Raw genomic sequence first — 9,607 nt, 5'->3', positions numbered from 1 at the left:
GGTGTGCAAATACAGCAGGGATGGCGTGGCTAAACAAAAACCTAAACTGGAAACAAACTATGGTGAGGCTATGGCTTGGAAGACAACAGACCAGGCATGGAAACACGGAGGGTGGGAACACAGACGACGCGACACAGACTGTAAGAAACACAGAGACTAAATACACATGAGGGATGATCAGGGGAAGTGGCCACACATGGGAACGCAGCTGACACACATGAACTTAACGACAGGACAGGAGGAGTGAGCTGAATACACAGACAGTGAATGCAGGCCTTCAAAGTAAAACAGGAAACATGAGACATGAACCGGGGAGACGTAGTACAGGGGGAGGTGACATAACTGACAGCATGAACTTGACAGTACAAGACACACAGACATAAACACACGAAGGGCAAGGGAGACGTAATGCAAGGGTAACATAATTACAAAAAGGACTGGACTACCTTAAAGAACCTAAGCAAACAATAAACATCAAAATAGGTTAAGCATAACACACTGGGTCACACGACCCAGGACCATGACATTCAGAAGTCATTCGTCATGTCGAATGACCAGCGGATAAACTCTCAGGTTGGTAATAAATGTATTACATGTATAAGAACAAGCGTCATGTTAACAAATGATAGCCGTAAGGTAACTTTTATGCTTATTGTAGCTGCTAGCTAAAAACGCTAATTTAGCGTAATTTAGCGTAGTTTGCCCTGAATTCAGCTTTGACAAACAAATATGATCGACTGTTTCTAGTAGAATTCCAAAGTTGTCATCTTGTCCCCTCTCAGAGTACCCCCTCTGTATGCTTGCAGAGACCCCTACAGTAGGGAAACATGCAAAACGGTGTCCAAACCTTTTGTATTTTAGCTTTATTTATGTCTTACACAGCATCCCAACTCTTTAGCTAACTTAATAACTTTAGCTAACTTAATAACTTTAGCTAAAGTGAATAGTTAGTCTAATTCATTAGTGCAGCTACTGGATCACCTGTTTGAAGTGATATAATATGATATACAACTATCACTGTGTTTAACTACCATAATAATTCTACTTAATTAGATTTTTTTTTTTTTAAACATACTGCTCCATTAATATGTTTGATAGGCTGAAGTTGTCGGGTCACCTCTTAAATCGACCATCTTTTACAGGTGTTTTGTGCCAGAAATGGAGTGTCCACTGAAGACTGAAGATACTGAATCTCTACGCCTTGCCATCCATCCCTCTTGTGCCTTCATCTAGACAAGAGACAAACTTAACCACTCTCATATGCTCTGTACCTACATCACCTTCCCTGACAGTCGTAGCTTGGCTCATCTGAGGGTGAAATTATAAGAATGTGTTATTTTGCAAAGTGCTCTCTAGGGTTCCTAAATAAAATATGGCATTGAGGTCTTTTGAATTAATCCCTTCTTCTGAAATATAAGAACCTCTCCTGGTTTTAATGGCACTTTGGATTTCCTTACTTTCTGTTCCACTCCCAACCCCAAATAGATGCTGACAAGCTGCCACAGTAACATGGAAGAGGGAAAGAAGTTGGAAAGGACTACTACAAATAAACCTAATGCCTAACAATGAAAAGTGTAAAATAAGAACAATAATAAAGATAAGATGAAGTAACAAGTTTTTAGTTTTTTGTTTATTCCAAATGATCATCCAGATGTCTGTGACATGTGATGACAAACACCATAATGGAAGGCCTTAGTCATCACATGCTTAAACTCATATACTTTTGCATATGCTGAACAGGCAGTCAGACATGCTGTAACTGTGGGGTAGAAAACAGCATAAACACCATACGGCAGGGGTCTAAAACTCCAGTCCTCGAGGGCATGGAAAAGTTGCATGACACTGGCCCTTGAGGACTGGAGTTTGAGACCCCTGTCATATGGAATATGACAGGTGTGGTTGAACTGCATGAAGACTCTGAAGCTTCTCTTCTCTTCTGGCAGGACAGGAATGTGGCCTTGTCCTGTGAGCCACTGTAAGGATGTACTTAGAGTAGAACTGGACTGTCACCGGCCTCAGGCTCTTCACCCTTTTCAAAGACAAAGCAGTCATTTAGCTAAAATATTAGATATTGTTTTCCTGTAAATGCACAAAGTAAATTTAGAAATGTAATTATTGTTAAGAGTGAACAAGCACTGATAGTGTAATCTACAGCTGTGGCCAAACGTTTAGAGAATGAGAAGTGTTGTTTGCTTATTTACAAAGTTTGCTGTTTCAGTGATAGTTGTATATCATATTATATCACTTCAAACAGAGATGATCCAGTAATGCTGCACTAATGAATTAGACTAACTATTCACTTTAGCTAAAGTTATTAAGTTAGCTAAAGAGTTGGGATGCTGTGTAAGACATAAATAAAGCTAAAATACAAAGGTTTGGGCACCGTTTTGCATGTTTCCCTACTGTAGGGGTCTCTGCAAGCATACAGAGGGGGTACTCTGAGAGGGTACAAGATGACAACTAAATTAGCGTTTTTAGCTAACAGCTACAATAAGCATAACAGTTACTGTACGGCTATCATTTGTTAACATGACGCTTGTTCTTATACATGTAATACATTTATTACCAACCTGAGAGTTTATCCGCTGGTCATTCGACATGACGAATGACTTCTGAAGTCTTAATTCAGCTAAAGACGCTGTAGATTCCCGTCGGTAACACTTTCGGTCCGCTAGTAAAACGTAGTTCTATTAATCTGCGCTTGAACCGGAACCGGATGTAAGTTCCAAAAAACTGAATTTTGGAACTGAAATTGAATGGTGAGAAGTGAAACTGAAATTATTCAAGAGCTGAATTTTTAAAGGATAAAATGCAGTTTCAAAGCAAATCAATTCATTTTCAAAATATAAAATTCAATTTCAATTTAGTGATGATCATTTTCAAACCATAAATTCAATTTCAAATTAGACTAATTCAAATTCAGTTTTCAAAAGCATTTATTCAAGTTACAATTCAGATTCAGTCTGAGCAATTCAAATTCAAATTTAACTTATTCAAATTCAGTTTCTGATGGCACAGATTTCTGCCCATACATTGGCTACTCTGTTGGACAAGAGAAAATGAACAACCTGAATAGGGAAACTCGAAATCAATGCTATGATCGGATGATGTGGCTCAGCTTGGAGAAAAGAATCACAACTCAAATTAATTTGTAATGTGAACTCCCATAGATTTACTTTGTGTACAAAGTTTTTAACAACTGAATTCAACAAAATGTCAGCAGATGTTTTCACAGGTACCTGAGCTAAATTCCATTTCCTACACTAACAGTACAATATGTATTGTCTTTATAAAGATTGAACTCAGTGAATTGGCATCATCCGCTTACATGCAAATTCATCTCTGCTACACTTGATGTAACAAAACAGTGACCCTGAGCAGCACAGCCACTGTGCACCAGTCCAATACAATCCTCTTTTACTGTGAATTCACCACAGTACTGTAAGCTGCCCTCTTTACCCTGCACAAAATTAACATTTTCATGCAACTAAATATGTAACTAAATATGCAATTTATCAAGTCTCACTGAGCAGCACTTATTTAAATATAACCTCTCTTCTTCCACTCCTGCCTTTCTTGCATCTTTATCTCTGACTAAAGTTATCTGGTAATCAATTATCTCCCCTGTGAAATACAGTAGCTATACCTTAGCTAGCAATACACTGTGCAACAAATGCACACAAACAGTTTATGTGTTTGCTGATGTTTGTTGAGCTATGTTGTATTTGAAAATATCCAACAGTTAAAAAATATTACTTCCTTTATGCTCACTATTCTTCTGTAGCTGCATACAGAACTACAGCTGCTACAAGTTATGGAGATCTGCACTCGTTGCAGTGTTGTGCCAAACCTTCCCACTTTAACCCCCTGAGTATAAAAGCTATTAATGATACCATTGAACCTAAAGTAACAAGTCTGTTTGAAAATGTAAGGAGTAGAAAGTACAGAGTTTTCTTAACAATGTAAAGAGTTTAATGTTGTTAGAAAAATAAATACTTCACAAAAGATACCTGTTACTGTGGGAACTGATGAAGTATCTGTACTTTGTTACTTTTCACATGTATTGCTTTTTTATCATCGTGTCATATTTTCCCATGGGATCCAGCAGTAGTCAAAGTCATTCTAATAGCAAGTATTGCAACTTGGCCGCTGCAGGTGCATGAAAAAGAAAAACAGTTTAGACTTTTGAGAAGGTCTGAGTTTGTTCTTACGTTGGATTCCTCTTTTTAAATGGCTGAATTATTATTCATTGAGGTATTGGGTCAGGTATAATTTCTACATGCTAAAAAATATGTACTTTCAGGAAACGGGGATCAGTTTCTAGAATCAGGTACTTCACATGTGTCAGGTGAAGGCTCAGATCCTTCTGAACCATCTGTGGAGGCAACATAAGGCACTGTCAAGGCTCGGCTGTGTGGCAGGCAGGAGGAGGACCCAAACGCAAAACTCACAGACACGGGGATGAACTCAAAATCACAGCTTTAATGCTGGAATGGCAGAACATAGGAAATACAAAACTAAACTGGGAAAAGTAAACTAACATACGCAGAGAGACACAGGGAGATCCACACAACATGAGGGACGACGTCACACTGAACAGAGGGAGACGCAGACAGAAATACACAGAGGGTTAACGAGGGAAGTGGGAACACACGGGGAACACAGGTGACACTGATAATCATAACGAGACAGGGCGGGGTGAACTGAACACTGACGGGAGAGGTGAAACAGGAAGTACAGGAGGAGAGAGAGCACGAGTAGAACACCAACGTAACAGGCAGGGGAGACATGGAATAAACACGAAAGGGGACGAGGGCTCATAAATACATAGAGGGCACACAGGGGGAAGAGAGAGCACGGGGAGAACTTAGACATAATGGGCAGACACAATAACACCATGGACAGACAGAGGGAACACAGAGAAGTGGGAGCAGGCAGGCAAAGAACAGAAACCTAACAAATGGCAAAATCACAACAGAATACACACTCGGAATGAACAAAAGCATAAGGAAACACAAAACACTGAGTCCTCAGACTCAGGACCATGACAGTACCCCCCCCTCAAGGGCTGGCTCCAGACAGCCCAAACACAGAAAAACAAAACCAAACAGAAAACAACCCAGGGCGGGCGGCGGGGGCCCAGGACGGAGGGCCCGGAACAGAAAACAAAAGAGCACAGCAAACACCGGAGCCCAAGAAAATAACCCAAACACAGAGCAGTTCAGGGGGCCGACCGTGCGCAAGGCAACGGCGGCGACGCGGAAACAGTTCAGGAGGCCGGCCGTGCGCAAGGCAACGGCGGCGACGCGGAAACAGTTCAGGAGGCCGGCCGTGCGCAAGGCAACGGCGGCGACGCGGAAACAGTTCAGGAGGCCGGCCGTGCGCAAGGCAACGGCGGCGGTGAAGGAGACGACGGAGCAGTTCAGGAGGCCGACCGCGCGGGAGGCGGCGGCGACGATGACAGCGCTGGTCCGGGGGCCGACCGTGCGGAAGGCGACGGCGGCCACTCAGGCGAAGGCGGTCCGGGGGCCGGCCGTGCGGAAGGCGACGGCGGCCACTCAGGCGATGACGGCGCAGTTCAGGGGGCCGGCCGCGCGGAAGGCAGCGGCGGCCCTCCAGTCCCAGGCGTGCCGGCCATGGCCCGGTGGGCGCAGGGCCAGACGAGGCAGCTGATGAGGATGCTGGACCAGACGAGGCAGCTGATGAGGAGGCTGCGGCAGACGAGGGCTCTGAAGAGGAGGCTGCGGCAGACGAAGGCTCTGAAGAGGAGGCTGCGGCAGACGAAGGCTCTGAAGAGGAGGCTGCGGCAGACGAAGGCTCTGAAGAGGAGGCTGCGGCAGACGAAGGCTCTGAAGAGGAGGCTGCGGCAGACGAAGGCTCTGAAGAGGAGGCTGCGGCAGACGAAGACTCGGAGGCCGGGCCAGGCGAGGTTGCAGAGGCTGAGGCCGGGCCAGGCGAGGTTGCAGAGGCTGAGGCCGGGCCAGGCGAGGTTGCAGAGGCTGAGGCCGGGCCAGGCGATGACGAGGCGGTCGCAGATGGCGGCTGGACAGGCTCCTCGGGCCCTCCAGCTGATGCGGCGTGAGGCTGAACGGGCCCCTCGGACCCTCCAGCGGAGACAGGAGGCTGAACGGGCCCCTCGGACCCTCCAGCGGAGACAGGAGGCTGAACGGGCCCCTCGGACCCTCCAGCGGAGACAGGAGGCTGAACGGGCCCCTCGGACCCTCCAGCGGAGACAGGAGGCTGAACGGGCCTCTCGGACCCTCCAGCGGAGACAGGAGGCTGAACGGGCCTCTCGGACCCTCCAGCGGAGACAGGAGGCTGAACGGGCCCCTCGGACCCTCCAGCGGAGACAGGAGGCTGAACGGGCCCCTCGGACCCTCCAGCGGAGACAGGAGGCTGAACGGGCCTCTCGGACCCTCCAGCGGAGACAGGAGGCTGAACGGGCCTCTCGGACCCTCCAGCGGAGACAGGGAGGTGCTGGCCGGGCTCACTGGAACCCCCAGCGGACGAGGTAGATGGCGGCGTGGGAGCCGCGGAGTCCTGGATGAGCTCATCCGAGCTTCCAGCAGGAGCTGAAGTAGAGCCAGAGAGGATTGGGACCCCGGGCTCAATGTTAAGCTGGCTAGAAAACCGCACTGCTACGGGGAACTGGGCCAAAGGTTCAGGTGCGAGCTGAGCTGCTGGACACACGGGGACCTGAGCTGCTGGACACACGGGGACCTGAGCTGCTGGACACACGGGGACCTGAGCTGCTAACGGTGGAGAAGTAAATGACTGCACCGGGGACTGAACTGATGTCTGTAGTAACGGTGGTGGTGAGGGTGGAGTAGGTGGTGGAGTTAATGACTTCACAGGGGAATGAACTAGAGGTAGTGACGGTTGTGGTGCTGGTGGTTGAGTGGGTGACTGTGCTAAAGGAGGCTGCACTGGGGACACCGGAGACTGCACTGGGGACACCGGAGACTGCACTGGGGACACTGGAGACTGCACTGGGGACACTGGAGACTGCACTGGGGACACTGGAGACTGCACTGATGGTTGTAGTGGAGGTGTAACGGGTGAAGGAGTGGCTGAAGTGGCTGTGGGTCGGACGGCTAGTGGCTCAGCTACAGGGTATGGCAACGGCAGGGCTATGGGTTGAATGACTGGCTGAGTAGCAGCCTGAGTGGCTGGGTGTAGTGACGGTTGTGGTGGAAGAGAAACAGGTGGCAGTGTGGATGATGGAGCTAAGGGCGACTGAGTGGCAGACCGAACTGATGACTGAAGCGATGGTAGAGGTGAAAATGGAGCTTGTGGTGGAGTTAATGGCTGAGCTAACGGGGACACAGGAGACTGAACTGAGGGTGGCTGCGAGGGAGCTAACGGAGCTGTGAAGGACTGCGAGGGAGCTAACGGAGCTGTGAAGGACTGCGAGGGAGCTAACGGAGCTGTGAAGGGCTGCGAGGGAGCTAACGGAGCTGTGAAGGGCTGCGAGGGAGCTAACGGAGCTGTGAAGGGCTGCGAGGGAGCTAACGGAGCTGTGAAGGGCTGCGAGGGAGCTAACGGAGCTGTGAAGGGCTGCGAGGGAGCTGGCTGAGCTGGGACGGGCTGCGAGGGAGCTGGCTGAGCTGGGACGGGCTGCGAGGGAGCTGGCTGAGCTGGGACGGGCTGCGAGGGAGCTGGCTGAGCTGGGACGGGCTGCGAGGGAGCTAACTGAGCTGGGACGGGCTGCGAGGGAGCCGACTGAGCTTCTGGTAGCACAACAGGTGAATTAGAAGGCTGAATGTCCGGCTGTGGGGTGGCGCGTCGGCGGCGTGAATGCCGTTTCTTTTTCCCCGCAGATGGCTCCAAAGGGCCGGGAAAAACCACATCCGGCCGGTGAAACTGACGCGGCTGCTCCAGGGTGGCTGTTGTCTGTTGCTGCTGGGCCAAGTCTGATATTTCCCGAGTTCGCGCCGCCTCCCGGGCGTTATTCAAATTGGCCAATAAGTCCAAACATCCTCTAACCTGGCGGAGATGAGAATTTCCTTTGAGGATTGCTTCGATAGCATTTATCCCCACAATCTTTGCCCTTGTATTGGAAGTGTGGGTTATCCACTCGACTAGGCGTTGGACACGTATCAGATCGCTCTCCCCGGGTAAGTCTGCTGGGTCCATGTTGTGGTGACGTCGTACTGTCAAGGCTCGGCTGTGTGGCAGGCAGGAGGAGGACCCAAACGCAAAACTCACAGACACGGGGATGAACTCAAAATCACAGCTTTAATGCTGGAATGGCAGAACATAGGAAATACAAAACTAAACTGGGAAAAGTAAACTAACATACGCAGAGAGACACAGGGAGATCCACACAACATGAGGGACGACGTCACACTGAACAGAGGGAGACGCAGACAGAAATACACAGAGGGTTAACGAGGGAAGTGGGAACACACGGGGAACACAGGTGACACTGATAATCATAACGAGACAGGGCGGGGTGAACTGAACACTGACGGGAGAGGTGAAACAGGAAGTACAGGAGGAGAGAGAGCACGAGTAGAACACCAACGTAACAGGCAGGGGAGACATGGAATAAACACGAAAGGGGACGAGGGCTCATAAATACATAGAGGGCACACAGGGGGAAGAGAGAGCACGGGGAGAACTTAGACATAATGGGCAGACACAATAACACCATGGACAGACAGAGGGAACACAGAGAAGTGGGAGCAGGCAGGCAAAGAACAGAAACCTAACAAATGGCAAAATCACAACAGAATACACACTCGGAATGAACAAAAGCATAAGGAAACACAAAACACTGAGTCCTCAGACTCAGGACCATGACAGGCACTAAAAGATCTTTCACAGGTTTTAGTCAGGCAACCTGAATGATATTTTCAGTTATAGGAACATTAGAGTCCAGTAGGTTGTACATACTGAACGTGTCTTGAACAACACCAGACTCTCCCAGACAGTTCAGTTTCCACCAATCATCACTTAGTCTTCCTCTTTAAAGTCAGTGTGGTAATGCAGTGTTGACAAATGTGGCTCAGACAAGACGTGGCCTGATGCTTGACTGCATGTCTGAATTCCATTAACCAGTTCCTTTTTCACCAGAAAAACAACACTAAAGTTCATAGAAAATTCTCTGATTTAGAAGAACTACAGACCTCACTATTTATAGTTAAAGTTGACTAAGCAACTGTTACGACCAGAGATGGGGAGTAACGCGTTACTTGTAACGTGTTACTGTAATTCGATTACTTTTTTCAAGTAACAAGTAAAGTAAGGGGTTACTATTGCAAAAACGGTAATTAGATTACCGTTACTTTCCCGTAGGAACGCTGCGTTACTGCGTTACTAAAACCGTGATTTTTTTGCGAGAATGTCTTATGACAGTGATGTAAGCGAGTGCGACATTCGTGACAACAGCTGTGTGCAGATCAACAGTGGATAATATATCAAGTATGGAGAGAGTATGAGCATGCATACTCTCAGCGTTTAAAGCGTGGAAGTACTGACCTTACTTTCAGTTTGATTCCATAAAAAGTGACAAAAACATTAGCGTCCGTTGTGCGTGGGAAGAAAACTTCTTTTTACAGTAAAAAAAAAAACCCCTAAACTTCCAAGCAAGCACCGAGTGCGC

Source organism: Aulonocara sp. 'chitande type north' Nkhata Bay, linkage group LG20, assembly GCF_057382095.1.
Source record: "Aulonocara sp. 'chitande type north' Nkhata Bay isolate Kocher_YH1m ecotype deep benthic linkage group LG20, A_spYH_male_GT1.1, whole genome shotgun sequence".
NCBI classification, from domain to species: Eukaryota; Metazoa; Chordata; class Actinopteri; order Cichliformes; family Cichlidae; genus Aulonocara; species Aulonocara sp. 'chitande type north' Nkhata Bay.
This window is presented reverse-complemented; position numbering follows the sequence as displayed.